General features: G+C 43.8%; 1 protein-coding gene across 14 annotated transcripts in view; it reads left to right on the top strand.

The window, feature by feature from the left end:
* Positions 1–15,434, top strand: part of LPP (LIM domain containing preferred translocation partner in lipoma) — a 337,428-nt gene that overhangs the window by 67,270 nt on the left and 254,724 nt on the right. For 13 of the 14 annotated variants that reach the window (XM_088061257.1, XM_088061253.1, XM_088061260.1 and 10 more), the window contains one exon: positions 735–833. The exons of the other annotated variant lie outside the window; for it this stretch is intronic. The gene's annotated coding sequence lies outside the window, so the exon portion shown is untranslated. The remainder of the gene's footprint in view (positions 1–734; positions 834–15,434) is intronic. 14 annotated transcript variants of the gene reach the window in all.

Genomic DNA, 15,434 nt, shown 5'->3' with positions numbered 1-15,434 from the left:
GGTTTTCCAAGAGCCTCCAGAAGTAGGGCAGCAAATGTATCATTGCTGCTCTCCCTTGTTGCCTGTTACCTTGCATGAAATTTGGGGTGTTTTTGTCATTCAGAACTCTCACCTGTGTTTCTGAACACTGTTCATGTAAATCCTTTCTTTACCTTTCTACATTGTCACCAAACACTTGGGTTCATGCGAGATTTCATTTTGCGAGTTAGAACATACTGAATCAGGAGGTATGGAGTGAATACAACAGCCATTCATCAGACCTGACTTTTATCTTCTGGATCTAGCCCATAATTACACACATTTAAATCTCAGAGCAGACTGGAAATCTTTTCTCTGTTGGTTTCAGTGACACTGTAAATAAAGTCACCAGTGGTAATATTAAAATTTGTCCTCTGTCACAGAGATTAAAGCTTTGGAGTCAGAGCCATCTGATTTTGACATGTGCTGTGTATTGCTTATACCTTGGCAGAACTCTCTGCAAAGTCCATGAACACTTTGTTTCCTACAACACAAAATCATCAAACCCTTATGGTGATTGCCAGAGAAAATGTGGCCAACTCCAAGTGGTGGTGCATAATGTATCTACAGTCAGTGATGTTGCTTTTGAAGATCTCTTTGCATGCTAAATAACAGGGTGGGGAAAATTGCATTTCAGAGTTGCTGGTTTTTCCTTTACTCCTGGACTGGACTCTTCCTGCCATCCTGAAGACAAATCTCTTTTTTTCTTGTTTCAGAGTGCTTTGTAACTGTGAGTGCCTGAATGCATCAGCCTTTGGATGTGAGCATCTTCCCCTGAAACAGCCTTGTGATATCCAAGTGCCTGCTCTCTTGGGGTAAGGAGACACAAACACATGCAGAGGTTGAGAATGTGCTGTGAGCAGAAGCAGAATGGACAAAGAGAAGACAAGCAGCACTGCCCCAACTTGTAAATTTTGGAAATAGTGAATTTGTCATGGAGAGAGAGAATAAACTAAATCTGTCCACTGCAAATAAAACAAATTATAAACTTAAATTGCAGCAAGGAAATTTAGCTGAGGTGTGTCAATGAATGGTCTGCATTAAGGATAGGTGAATGCTGGAGTGGATCCCCCCAGGAGGTCAGGCAGTTTCAGTCATGGAGAGGTTCAAGAACAAGTTGTAAGAGCACTAGCAGATGTGCTTTTAGGAGAACTGATCCTTCCATTGGTGGAAAAATTGTCTAGGTGACTTCTGGAGAGTCCTGCTGATGATTAGAAATGGGAATGTGTGAAATTCTTATCTTAACAACCTTATTCAAAGCTGATAAGGTGAAAGACAAAGCAGAGTGTATCTGTGCAGAATGAGCTGTATGGTTTGGTGAAGAATTGATGCAGCGGCAATTAACGCTGGTGCTCAGTGACTTTGTTACCTGAATGATGTTATTCTGGAGGGAAGCATAAGATCAGGGGAAAGAAGAGGTTTAATCATATGTTGTTGGCATGCAGTGCAAACTTGTGGTAAAAACAGGAAGTTGTATCAATTCTGGCTCCTTGATAGTAAGTTTCTGAGAGTTTGTGTCTCTTCCATGGTCCATGTAAGGGATTTACTCTTACTCTCAGGGGTGTAATCTCATCTGCTTTTTTGTGACATGAGAACACAATGCTACAAATACAGGTATACAGACCAAAACACGAATACCATGTGAAACACAGAGAAAGGAACTGAGTGATTACTTTTCCTCTCTTTTTATAGGGCTGATGAAGTGGAGGAGAGTTGAATTTTTCTTCTCTTGCTCTTCTGTTTATGTTCTCCATTGTGTTTCTTTGTCTTGTCTTGACAGCAAACACAGCAGACTTTTCCTGAGTTTAAAAATGATGGCTCACCAGCTAGGTCTTGAAATTATGTCCTGAAGATAGCTGCTCCTTTAGTTCCCTTGCTTTTTCCTCCTTCATCCCTTCCCTGGGAGCTGCCAATGACAAATGGAACCTGGGCTCAGGCAGCCTCCAAGCCATTGTATGAGCAGGGGGTGTTCAGGTGCTTTGTCTTCTTTGGTCCAGTTAAGAAGATCAGAGAGATACCTGTCTTATCTTGTAGGACATCTGGTTTTCAACCTCTTGTTGGACTTTGGTTTCTCTAAAATTTACGTTTCATCCCTAATGTCAGCAAACACTGGTGTCTGCTCTGGAGTTACACCAGTGTCTTATTGTTCCTTACCGTCTTCTGCATAGCAGAGATAAGCTGTTGTGTCTCAGGGGTATGGGGACATGGAAGAAACCTGCAAATAGCTCTAAGAAATGCAGGTGGTGTCAAGAAGAAAATAAGGGATGCCTTTTTGAAGTCACCTTTGTACATGCTCTTCTATTTTTTCTCTTTTCTTTTTTTCTTCCTCTTGAGCTTTTCAATTCCTGCAACTATCTGCTCAAATCTTGAAAGCAAAATGTGTTCATGGAAAGATACAATTTACTGTGTTCCCCCATGATCTTTTGATCTCAATCAATCAAATAAATCCAAGACCTTGCAATTCACCTTGTTGCAAGGACAGTTAATAAGTTGAGGGGTTGTGCCAATGGTAGTGATGGTTTTCCAGCTTTGTGCTTTTTTAAAAAATTCTTTTTTATGGTTCTGACCTTTTGGACTGGTCAGGGTAAGATTATTTGCAAAGAATAGTCCATTAATATGCCTGTCAGGACTGGAGTTAACATTCGAGCATTGCTGCAGAAGAAAGCAATATGCCAAAGTTCAATTTCGATTTCCCTGCAGGGTTGAAAATAATGACAAGACTCACTTAACATGGCAGGGATGAGTCCTGCCACCTCTATGGGAGTGGCTGCAGGGTCTTGCAGCACTTTGTAGCTGTGTGCCTGGTTCAGTTGTCTGCTCCTGAAATTTGGTGTCTGGCATCTCGTGCTGGGGCTTGGTTGGGGTGGAGGAGCCCTGGATGCATCTCCTGGCTCTTTGAGGTGCCAGCTCAGTCAATTGGTAGATTCCCTTGATTTAGCAACTGATTTTTTTTTTCCGAGTGCTGTGCTCCTTGCAGTGCAGTTTGTGGAGCTGCTCTAAGCTCTGTCCTGCAAAGCCACCCTGTTGCCATCCCTGCACTGTGTCCTTGCCCTCAGTGCAAGCCAGTGTGGTGTTTTGAGTTGTGTCCTGTGTCACCTGCTGTGATCTCTGAGCCTTTTGGGAGTCCCAGATTTCACAGTTGCATTTTCCCTGCTGTGACTATTCATAAGAAGAATTCCTAGATACCTCCCACCTAGTGTTTGCCACCACAGAGGCGTGCATTATCCAGTGGTAAGGATCTCGCTTTACTATCAGGAAATATCATGGTGGTTATTGATGTCAGCAGAATTGACTCCTGTGGGTGAGAGCAGCATGAGGAGCGAAGCTGGAAACCAGCAGCTGCTATTTGGGCATTAATCTGCAGCACTTGAAAACTACACAGTCCATTGTGTACAGATGGGCTCTTTAGACACTGGCCAAAAATGTAAGTATAGTTTGTCTGAAGCATGTGGCTCTTCGGAGTTTATTTTTCTTCCTTCTGTAGATGAGAAAGTCAAGGTGCTAAAGACCACTTTAATTTTATTCACAGGAAGTTCATGGTGGTGGAGCCCTGAGGCTGGATCTGAAACCCATGGGTTTGTCCAAAAATCCCTCTAGAAAAAGCCTACAAAAAAACTATGCCATCAATTGAGAAAGCAGACTGGGGCTAGGTGGTGAAATAAAGGTGCAAAAAGCAATGCAGCTTGTGGGAAGTCATCTACAGAGCACCTCCATGCCGGACCCCTGCGGCAGCTCCACAGCTCTTGGTCCAAACCAGCAGTGCTGTAACTTGCAGTGAAGTGGATGGGTCTGGTTCCCTGTTATCACCAGCTGAAATGTTTTAGAGTAAAAGAAATAAATTTGTCTTTAGGCCCATCTTAAAATCCAGATGTCATTTCTCTAGCACCTGTAAATAACTGAACCCTTTGCTGGATTTACCTGCCTTGCACATAAAAGGTGAGGATATGGGGAAAACACCTAAGAGGGTGGCAGAGCAGAGCCTTTGTTGTGTAGTGCCACACCCTCACAAGCCTGGTGGCCGTGCTGAGAGTTGGGAACAGCTGTCCCCATCCCCACAGACAGCTGCCATCCTCCAGGTGGCAAAGGAAAAGCTCTCCAATGTGCAGGAGTTTTGCATGTCCCAGAAAGCAGCACACTCTTTTCTTATTCCAAAAGGGACTGGCAATTAGCAGCAGGGGTAATAGCCACCTGGAATTAAATTCTGTGGAGGCATGAGAAATAGTAGGGTATATTTGGAAATATCTATTGCATATATATATTCCTCTTAAGAGAAACATGTTGGAGGTGCCATATCCATAAATACTAATAAGGCTGTTTGATTCCAATTTTCAGGTAAGATTAACATTTTATTGAGTATTATATCTGTCACATTCAATGCTTTAGTGTACCATCCTCTCAGGCTTATTAGCATAATTGCAGTGCTTAAGCAACAATAAAAAATTCAACAGTAAAATAGCGGTTAGCACAGGCAATTTGTTATCAAAAGCTTTTACTTAAGGACAGCTTTTGAGCATATTTATTATCCAGTTAGGGCTATACATTATTTTTATTTAGAAAAACAAGAGGGAAGCAATGTAGGAATATTTTTTCTCTTTTAGTGTTTAAATCAGAAGGCCAGAGAATTGGTCACCGCCTTTTTCTCTTTCTTAAAATCACCCAAAAAATTCACTTGGAGTGGGGAGGCAAGATAACAAAACAGACTCGGGGCAGTGCAAGGGCAGGGGTGGCCCAGACTCACATTCCAGAGGTGGCTGCAGCCCAGGGGGCAGTGCAGGATGGGATGATGCTCCCACAGATGAGGGGAGGGACTGGACAGGACCTGCTGGAAAACAGACTTTGATATCAGTGCTGTCTGTCTCTGAGGCTGGTGCAGAGGAGCTTGGCCTGTCTGTGACAGTGCTGTATACCCCTCCTCCTTTCTTTTCTTATTCTGAAGACTCATAGGGGAGCAGTCCTTTTGCTGAAAAGCTGTAGCATAGGTGTGAATGCATGTTTGTGTGTCAGCACTTGCCCGTGCACATACAAAGTTTCTGTTGCCAGCATGGCAAGATTTTGTGTGAGTGTTTAAATTTTCAGCACATTTTTTGTGTGTACTTAAAGTACAGAGTTGTACCTCATAAATGAAGAAGTAAATGAGTTTTCAACACCACTTGAAGTCCTTACACTAGGATGTCCATCAAGAAAAGCACATGGAATTGGCAAGAGGAAGACTTCTGCTGTGATTGCTTGTGATTCCTTTGCTGGTAGAGCCTCTTTTTGCTTGTGCTTGCTCTTCCAACATCCTTCAGCCTTTGCTTGAATTGTCCTTGTTCCCCAGATCTGTGCTCACCTTCAGTATCCTCCCTGTCACTGCAACCTTGATGTCTCTCCTCTCATGTATTTTCCTCATTTTTCCTTGTTCTGGGAGACATTCTTTGCCTTGTGCTGCTTTATCCAGAGGCCACTCTTCTATCTTGATGGATGACTTAACAGTGGGCCTGTTGCTCTGTCATTTTGGTGGTACCCAAAGCCCAGGGTGAGGATCTGCCACAGCTCTGGTGATGCCTTGATTTGGCTCACAGTCTGGATAAGCAAGACAGGTAAACTTGTCTGGTGTTTTTGCTCCCATTTTGACTGGTGTCTAAGCTCACTGTGAGAAGTGAAGGGAGTGCTGCTGCCCCAAGGAAGAAGCTTGTTGTTCATAGTGAAACAGGATGTGCAAGCAGGTTGTAGGAATTGGGAAGGGAGCACATGGAGACAGGTGAAACTAAATTGGGCATATATTAGAGAAGTGATGTCCTTGTGGGGTCCTCTTCACAAACACCCTCTTCTGCGAATGTATGAAATTTGAAAGGAGCTGGTTGTTTCAGATCCCCTTTTTTTTGAAAGGGGTAAAAAACCCAATGTTATTCAGAGATAAATTTATGTTTCAGATTCTGGGGTGGTTGTGAGTCTCTTGTTGGTACACAGCTCACTCTCATGAAACTGCCCAGCACTGCATGGTGTTTAGACTTTCTGTCAACAGAGAACTTGGTGATGCTCCCAAGACTGTGAATACACAGAAACTGACTGTGGAGAGCTAAACTTTGTGGGAACTTTGCTCTTGGTGGAAATTTGACTGTGATTTGAATTGCAGTTGAAATATGTGCTCTCTGCCTCCATGATCACGTCCAGGAATGGGGACTCATTGCTGCTGTCTTAGGAACAAGCAGGTTCCTGCACAGCCCTGCAGCTCCCTGTTGCTCCTTCTAGCTCAGCTCATCTGGCTTTAGTAGCTCCTGAGGCACCTGAGCATCTCCTGCTTGCATTTGGTCTTGTATCTGGGCAGTGCTGAGTATCTTCTGCTACAGCCAGGGAAGCACCCTTCTGTCTCCTGTGCACAGCCAGAGGGTTCCACATCCATGGAAGCAGCTGAGGGACCAGGGAGGGTGTTTTCCTGGGCTGTTGGCATGGCTGAGGGCATTTCCATGTGGCTTCTACTTGAGATCTATAATCATCCAACAGTTTAGGTAGAAAGGGTCATGCAGGTCTTTTGTGCAGCTCCTGGCTCAAAGCAGGGTTGGCTTTAAGGTGGGATGAGGTTGCTCAGAGCTTGTCAAGACAGTGGTGGCCTGCTGTGGCCTGGAGGGATGATGATGGTGTGTGCCCTGGTAACAAAAAGACATTCTATGGAGGGCTCTAGGCTGTACTCTGGTGTACAGTTAGGGTACACTTAGTACTTACAGTACCAGTTACTCTGGTTACTACTCTACAGGGTAGTGGAGCAATGACTTTTCTGTGATAGGGTCTCTGTGAAGGGTTGAGAGACAGAGTCTGACACAAGGATTCCTACATTAAATTCCCCTTGTGAAGTGAGGGACACAATGCCCAGCTCTGCTGGGGCCTGGCTACCACTGTAGCTGCTGATGACACAACTCTCCTCACTGTGGATGGGGAGGGATGCTGGCAGGAGAGGGTCTGTGGCTGGAGACCAGTCCACATGTCAACATGTCCTCCCCAAGGAGGAAAGTGCCTACATGCTTCTTGTGGGGAAAAATATGGTTGAAAGAATTTAGCAGTGATAAATGTCATAAAAAATACTTACGCAGGAATTTGTAAAGCCTGGAACATCTGTTCTCAACAGTGCTTTGATCACGTTGTGAGGCTTTTAAAATGATACTTCCATGAATTAAGTGGGATCCTTATGGCTGCAGAATTCCTTTCAGTGCCCTTTTTTTCATGGAGCAAAAAGGCAAGTTTCACAGGGAACATTACATGACTTGAAACACATATTTTAATGGTTAGTATCAACCAAACAATGTTTTATTAGGTGCTAGAAAAATGTTCCAGTTCCATACCCCAGGAAGCAAAGCACTCCCATTTACTTTTTTAGCTTATTGGAGCTGTACTTTGAAAAAAAAAAGAATTCATTGCTTGTGTGTTACTGTATTCAAAATCAAACCAAACATGGTGAAATGAGCTTAAACATTTTGAAGTTGTTGTCAAAAAAGGTCCTTTTTGGGTTTTGTTTCCAAGCAGAGCTGCAGATGAGGCAGAGGATCTGTGTGTTTTCTGAGGGACCCACAGCAAATAGTGAGACACTGATGATTTACTTTCCTCAGTGCACTGCCTTGGATTGAGCAGCTTTTGGTCATTCACTTTTCTCTGAGGACTTGTGTTTTTTCCATTCCTGGTTGTTTTAGCAGGCTTCTGCCTCCTGCCCTTCCAGCAGCTACGTATTTGGGGCTGAAATATTGTGATACCAAATAACTTTGGTGATCTAAGGAGCGTGGAGAGCCCTCATGGCAGTTCTTTGCAGTGTCATGCCTGGCAGGAGGATTTCTGCTCCTCTGCCTTCCTGCTACAAGTAGGGAAAGGAATATCTCCTGGGCTGTTTGCAGAAACAACCTGTAGGATGTGAGGGGCAGCTGGAAGGAGGGAGAAACTAAAGAGGAGATGTGGAACAAGGGTGGTTTCCTCCTGTGCTACATTTGTGTGTTCATACTTGAGAAATCCTTTCCTGCTGCTGCAGCCAGCAAGTCTGGCAGCTCCCAGTGGGATACTGGGCAAGGATTCTTGCTCCCATCTTCCCTTCCCTTCCCTCCCTGGGATGAATGAATGTGTGTAACCCCCACAACTCTACCCAGCAATCAGAAGCCTGGGAAACTTAATTGTTTCTTCATTTAAAGGCTGTCCAGACTGTGAAAGGAGGAAAAGGTATGGTCATAAATAGCAGAGAAGGAATATGGATGGGCTTTCTAGTAAGGTTCTGGGTGTCAGGGGTTAATTTACGAAAACTGAATTGTTAATTCCTCCAGCACCCAACAGGTGAACAGGCGGTTTATTGCTGTGACATATCCATTTATAGCAGTTTTCCTTTGCTAACACCTGTGACTCAGTTCTGTTACATACTTATGCTGTCTGTTAATTATTTACCAGTGATTTACAAGTACAGAGTGCAAATAAAATGCTTTTATGCAGGAGACTGCATTGTACACCCAGGATTCCTGGGAATTAGGGCACTGTACTACTGTGTACAATCCTATCAACATCCTTGGAGTTCTGATGGAGGAGTCCTTGTACATACCTGATGAAGAGGCAGCCCCTTGCCCTCCAGAACTGGCACTCAGAAGGGCTGTGGTGTTAGTGAAGGGCTTACTACACACAGGGCTGTGGTATATGAGGGGATCTGTGTACTTTTCTTTCTTTGCAGATCGATTTTTGCCATTTTAAAATATTTTCTTCCCCCTCGACAAAGGCTCATTCTTCTTCATAAGTGATGGCAGCAGCAAACTGTTTTTTTAAAAAAAACAAAAACCACAGCATGATGGGCTTTTTTAAAAAAAGAATGAAATAGTATAAAAGTCAAGTAGCAGATAGAGTTCTGACTCAGTTCATAACTTATGATCCTATGCTATTTCTGTAACATTTTTAGCTTATGACCAAATTTTCCTAATATTAGGGCATTGCCATAGAAAGTGTGTCAGTCCCTGGCTGCCAGAACCTGTCACTGTACAGAATATCTACACTTCTGAGCAAGTGTGCCGGAGCAGGCCAGTAAGTTGTCTGTTGTGGTTTTAAATTGCTCAAAGTTTTTTTGATTTTTGCCTTGTCTGTTTGTTTTTGATTGTTTTTGTTGATTCGCTTAGCAAACAGAGGTGTGCAGAACAACATTGCTGCTTTTTATTTCTCATGCAGTCAGGCACTGACCTCCCATCCCCAGCTGTGCCTTGTGCAACTGGAGCTGCTTTGCTTGGTAGATTTTTCAGCCAGTGCAAACTGCTGTCAGTTCAAGCTCTGTCAACTGTATGGATTTTATGAAAGTTGAGGATCTGGTCATACAGCTCATGGTTTTAGTGAGGAAGAAGTTTGGGAGATGGTTGTTCCAGGCAGGCAAGAAAGTACATGCAAAGTTTCTCTAACCTCAGGGAAAGCATGTGTGAACAAATAAGCATCTGTGTTGCAGAGAATGCAATTACTGAGGAAATCCCAAAGTTTATGAGTAGGGTTTTTTATAGGTTCAGATCTGCTGTGGTTTCAGACACTTAAATACATTTAAAATAATAAAACTCCGGACAGTTCAGTCACACATGCATGACACACATCAGCAAAGCCATCCTTGTGTTTAGCACTGCTGATCAGCTCGCTAATGCAACATCTGCTCTGGGATTTTGCATTTAATTTTTGTCTGGATAATAAAGAGAAATGTAGGGCTAATGATCTGTGTCCTGTTTCCCTTCAAAGTGCTTTATTTACTCTTTATGGCTGCTTTTTCATGGTTCTTTGCAGCAGCCCTAAAATGTCAACTGACCTGAAGAAATCGACAATGGATGCCTAAAAAAAATCTAAAAGAAAAGCGAGGAAGGATGTTGCTTTCTAGCTTTTCATGTGAGCACCTTGTAATCAGACTCCCTTTGATTAAATAACCAGTGAAGCCTATTCATGTGTACTCCAATTAAAATTTAATGAAGCAAGAGGATGTATTCGTATATGTTGACTAATGCAGGAGGAATACATTCCTGTAACTCTTCTCTGCAAGCCCTTTCCTTTGCCATCAGGGCTGGATTTACTAGAAAGCTCCTCAGCATCTGTGGACCTCCCCTGGCATGAGCAAGCCTCACAAGTCTGGGCTCTTGTGCTCACAGCAAGAGGTGATGAGGTCCTGAATGTGGAAGGGCACAGCTCTTTTTTTAGGGCACAGCCTTATCAATGAAGCCCAGCTTAGCTGATTGGGAGAGGTGAGGCAGGGCTTCTGCTCTAATGTGCTCTGTTGGAAAAGATGAGGGAATTGCTGGTTGTATGTGCTGTACCTGTCCTGGCATCAGCTGGATGAGTGGAGCAACACCTATCAAGAAAGGAAGCCCTGTGGGCCCTGATTTTTAAGTAGGAAACTGATGTTCAGGAGGAGTCGGTATGACAGCTAAGCTGGTGCCAGAAAACAGCCAGGCTTTCAGTGCCTCTGCCTTGGGTTTATTGGGCAGTTTCTTTGGTGCCTGTGTTCCCAAAGGGATTTGGGCGTGCTCTGCAGAGCATTTTGTGTCTAACATCGCAGGGAACATCTGTGTGGACAAAAACCTGCCAGGAGGGATGCAGGGGCTTGCTTAATTTGCCACTGTCTACATCTCTTCCTATGTGTTTCTACCTCTGGGGCAGCTGCAGAGCTCCTGTATCCCCTCACACCCAGGATGGGGATTGGAGAAATGATATTAAGAGATCTCACCTGCTCATTACACAGTGCCCTGTGACTTCAGCTTTGTGCAGGGACCAATATCCCTCCTCTGGAGTGGAATGTGGCTGTGGGGTGATGCTGCACAGCTATGTTGAATGCCATTTTTGGACAAGCAATGAAAGATCCTGCTGTATCCACTCACAGCAATGGGCTGGGCGACAGAACGGAAATGCCATGGTGGAATTTGCCTTTGCTGCTGACCCTTGCATGACATGGAGAGCTCCTCATCACCAGACTTTTGTTTTGCCTTACCCAGGATACAAAGCAGTGTTTCATTGGCATGGCTGGCTGTTTTGCTTCTCTCTTGACTCAGTGGCAGAACTGCAGCAAGCTTTCCAGAGATAGACTGAGTTTTCCAGTTGTCATCTGCTTCAGCCCCAGTTCTGTCCTGCCAAGGCTCTCACTTGTGCTGTTGCAGTAAAGTGCTCAAGAAGCCTTCAAAAGGAGATACAGCTCGGGAGCTGAGATCTTGGCCTTCATTTTTGGCCTGCAAAGCTGCTCTTGGAACAGTAAGCATGAGATTTCTCTTGAAACCTTCTTTGTGTGCCTTTCTGAAGAAATAGCTGGAAGGAGAAGACCTGTCAGTTGAGCTCTAAAAGAGAAACCTATTGGCTCTGAATACACTGGGGACATTATTTAAGGTCAGTTGATCTGTGAGAAGGCACAACTTATCTAATGCAGCCTAAGGTTAGTTATGCAACAGACAGGCTGTTCTTTGTTGTGAAGAACAACTTCAGTGTGTGCCTGAAATCAAAAGTCTTGCTGAAGGCGTGTTGTGTTCTGGCTGGAAGCTATTGGGTGTCCTCCTCTAGTGATTTTCCTTCTGTAGTAGATTAACATCACGAAAAGGTTTCCAGTGGGAAAGGCACTCAGCCCTTGCAGGCTGCAGGGTGGAGATTTGTGCTCTGGTGGGTGCTGGTGCAGGACCACGTGCATGTGGTATTGTTTCAGACCAGCTTTTACTTCTGTCTCTTCTCCCCTGTGCATCTCCGTGTCGCAGACTGGATCACTGGATTGTCTAGCTGCCTACACAGGGCAGTATTTTAAACAAAACACTGTATAAGGGGTGTTTTCTGACTTCTAAAGAGAGAGATGTAATAATTTGTTATTTATATTGGTTTGAAATACGACATTTGCAGTGTGCTGGCTGTATGGTACTGCCATCTCCTTTCTTGGAGAACCTTTCTCTCCTCATCATCTCTTATTAAACATGCTGCCCTGCCAAAGTGCCATTATGTCTCCAGAGAGACCCAGAAAATAGAAGAAAGGGTATTTTTTTTTCAAGTAGAATTGGTCTCCTATGCCTTGTGGAGTAGGTAAGAATGAGCAGTTCTGGATAGGCATTTTTGGGTTTGAGTCTCTGTGTACAGTGAAAAATGCTTTATTGCTCGTGCAAAGGTAAGCATAATATCCAGCAAGATTGCCTGATGGGCTCATATGCTCATGGATTGTCTTCTTTCTGTGCTATTGATTTGTGTGGTATGTACAGTGAGGTTTAGCATTTGCAAAATGAGGATATTTTAGCTTTGCCCATATTCTGGCCCTGCATGGTTTGTTAGCTGTGCATTCCTGGGCAGAGCTGCGGGGTGGTAGAAATAATAAAATAATAAAAATACCTTCTTTTTTTTTTTTTTTTTTTTTGGGGGGGGAAGACTTTATGCAAGAGATGGGAAAAATTAAACCTTAAAAGGAAATAACCAAGGTGGATAGTAATAAAATGCTGGCTTTTCTCAAAGTTCAACTTTATATACAGGCACCTTGATGAAACCCGTATTGTCTGTGATGGAAAGGTGATGACTGTGATGTGGTGGGACAGTGGGGGAGAAAACTGGAGTGGCTGCAGCAATCCCTGGTTTGGGTGCCTCAGAGATGCAGATGCTCTGAGCTCCGTGGGAGTGTTCCCATCTCCCTTGATGCAGCTTGGGAGCAAAAGGGTTTTCCTGAGTTGCCTCTTGCTCTGGAAGCTTTTCTGCTCTTGTAAGCTCCCTTTGAAGTACATCAGGTGTTGCAGTTAATAAGAAATTTCCTCTGCTTTACAGGGATCACTCTGCCTTCCCCCTTCTCAACATCCAAAATGATTAGCAGTTCCTGGGAATCCAAGCCTATGGATTTTATGAAGACCCCTGACAGCCGGGGGTGATTGTGTTCTCCCCGAGTGTTTCCTAAGTAGGAGGAAATCAATGCATGAAGGGGCACTGTGCCTGACATCTACTAATTACACTGCCCCTTACATCCAACACACTGGAAGAGGATCTGAAAGTCAGCCCCCTATGCCCTGGCTAATTGATAGAGAAACAAAATGATACAAATAAATTGAACTGGTTCCTAAAAAAAAAAAAAAGAAAAAGAGAATAAAGAGAATGTTTGGTAGTTGAAACTGGAATGAGCAGTTGCAAACTCAAGTACAACATAGAGTGTGAGCTACTTGGTTGCAGCAGCCCCTGAATGGTCCCACCAACCCCACTGTGCCCCACACTAAATGCCTGGGGATAAAACACTTCTGCTGTTAATGCTGCATCAAATGAAGGCATTGTGAAGCATGCCTGGGGCAGTGAGTTGGGGGATAATTACTGTGTCCTTCCCTTAGATGAGCTAATTTTGAAGATTTACCATCCTTACTTTTGCAGCACACATTCAGCTGAATATGACATAAGTGTTAAGAGCTGTGGCACTTGTGGTTATTGCCTTGGGATTCCTTATATTTACTTTCTAGGGAACTAAAATTCAAAGCAGCTTTTATGGCTGTCATGACAATACTGTCAGTTTCAAAAGAGGTGGCTAAATGTGCATTGACCTTTAACTAATAGGCCATATCCTATTTTCTGTGTGTTTCCAATTAGGAGAAGTATGCTACAAAATTTTAAAAGAAATTGTTAAAAGACAAAAGTTACTTAAAACTGTAAGACTTCTGCTTTTCTTCCTCACATAAAAATAGTGAATTTTTGTGTTAGTGCAGAAGGTTTCATGTGACTACTATTATAAGCTGGAAATCAAGATTTAATAATAGCATGTACCATCTGCCACCAGTGGTGGAAGAACCAGAATGAACCCTTGACTGCTGTAAGCACTTTTAATTTGCAGCTTGGAGTGAGGTCACAGGGCTTCACATCCGTCCGTGGAGGAGAGGATGGGATTCTTGGCTACCACTGCTGATTCTCTTCCTGAGCTGTTGGGATTTTAGCACTGTAAATTGCAAGTGCAACATCTTGTTCTTGCCTGGTGTGGTGTTGCTCCTTCTGAGTAAAATAAAGGAGGGTGCTGACTGACTATGTCAGGCTTGACCCAGCTGTTTCAAAGCCAGCCTGTTGTTAACAGTAAAAGCTGGAGCAGCTCTGTGGGAAGCCCAAGACAAGTTTTTTCATGTGTTTTGGTGGTGGTGGGAGCTGATAGGCACATCTGGCTGAGACGAAGAAGGGACTCTCCCCATGCTGCTTGTTAGCGGCCACATCCCTTCTCCTTATTTTCCTGGATGTACATTGCAAAATAATTTTATATCTTTGTTCCTAAGACTTGGGCTCACTTTCATGAGCCATGGTGGAACTTTTGCTACCTTAGAAAAAGCAGAGCATATTTTTCCACTTTTTAAAATGTACTTTGCTAAATAGGTATTTTTGTCAAATTGCAGTTTCCTCCAAAACATAGTTCTTTATATAGAAAATGGGATTCCACCTCTCCTAGACCTTTGCTAACAGCTGTTCTGTAGCTAAATGTCACTGAATTAAAAAGAAACAAAAATAAGAATACGATGGCTTTAGATAGATTTTAGTTGACTGTTTCGGTCCTAGGCAGAAGTAATCCTGCTCTCTTCTGAATGTGGGGATATTGTGGGGATTACTACCCTGCTGTTTCACCCTGCGGAGCACTGTGGTAGTGCAGCATTTCTGGAAGGCTGGGATACATCTATAACATGTACGTGGCTTTTGCCAGCCCAGAAGAGTGCTGGGGCAGCCCTGTGGGCGCTCGAGGGCTGAGTGTGCTGCTGGTTTTGGCAGCTCAGCCTTTAGAGCTGACCTATAATAAAGCTGATGCAACAGGATGGTTTCAGGTTGGGGTGTGTAGGAGAAGGGGACCCGTGCCAGCCTTTTGAAGGTTGCTTTGATTTGTTGCTGGGCACAGTGAGGACTCATGGGGTATTATCTGAGGATTAAGTGCAACATTAAACATTGGAGCTCACTTGTCAAAGAAAGGGCAGGTTATCAAAATATGATTTATAACGAACAGTTTACTACTCGCTACAGTAATTAATATGGAGCATGATGGGGCCCATCATTAATGTGCTTTGTTGTCTCAGCTTGCATGACTGCTGCTGGCAAGGCCAGTTTCTGAGGCTAATGAGGGACAGGGAAGAAAGAAATCTGTGCTGCTGTTAGCTGATGGCAATATCTCTCCAGGTCACACACTGTACCGTGCATTGCATCTGATCACAAATCCCAGCCAGACATACCTGTCCAATAAAGGCTGCTTTCCCAGATTCTTGCTTAGAGAGACAAGAATTATTGTTTGTGCCAAGGTCACACAGAGCCAGTGACAAACTCTCTTAGCATTGGGATAGGTGAGATGGTGCACAAGGTGGTCTGGAGGATGAGGAGAAATCTTGTCAATGGTCCAAATCCTGCTCAGGTTATTGATGAGGGAAGGCAGTTAATCTCCAGTGGTGGTGATTTGTGAGCTCCTCTGAGGGAGGAGAAAAACAGAAGAGGGTTTTCCAACATTTACTCATGGCCAAGTG

The sequence above is a fragment of the Pseudopodoces humilis genome, chromosome 11 (assembly GCF_049639895.1).
Source record: "Pseudopodoces humilis isolate 2021_Gansu_Grassland_sample_001 chromosome 11, ASM4963989v1, whole genome shotgun sequence".
NCBI classification, from domain to species: Eukaryota; Metazoa; Chordata; class Aves; order Passeriformes; family Paridae; genus Pseudopodoces; species Pseudopodoces humilis.
The sequence above is the reverse complement of the archived record's forward strand: the minus strand, read 5'-3'. Positions and strand labels throughout refer to the sequence as shown.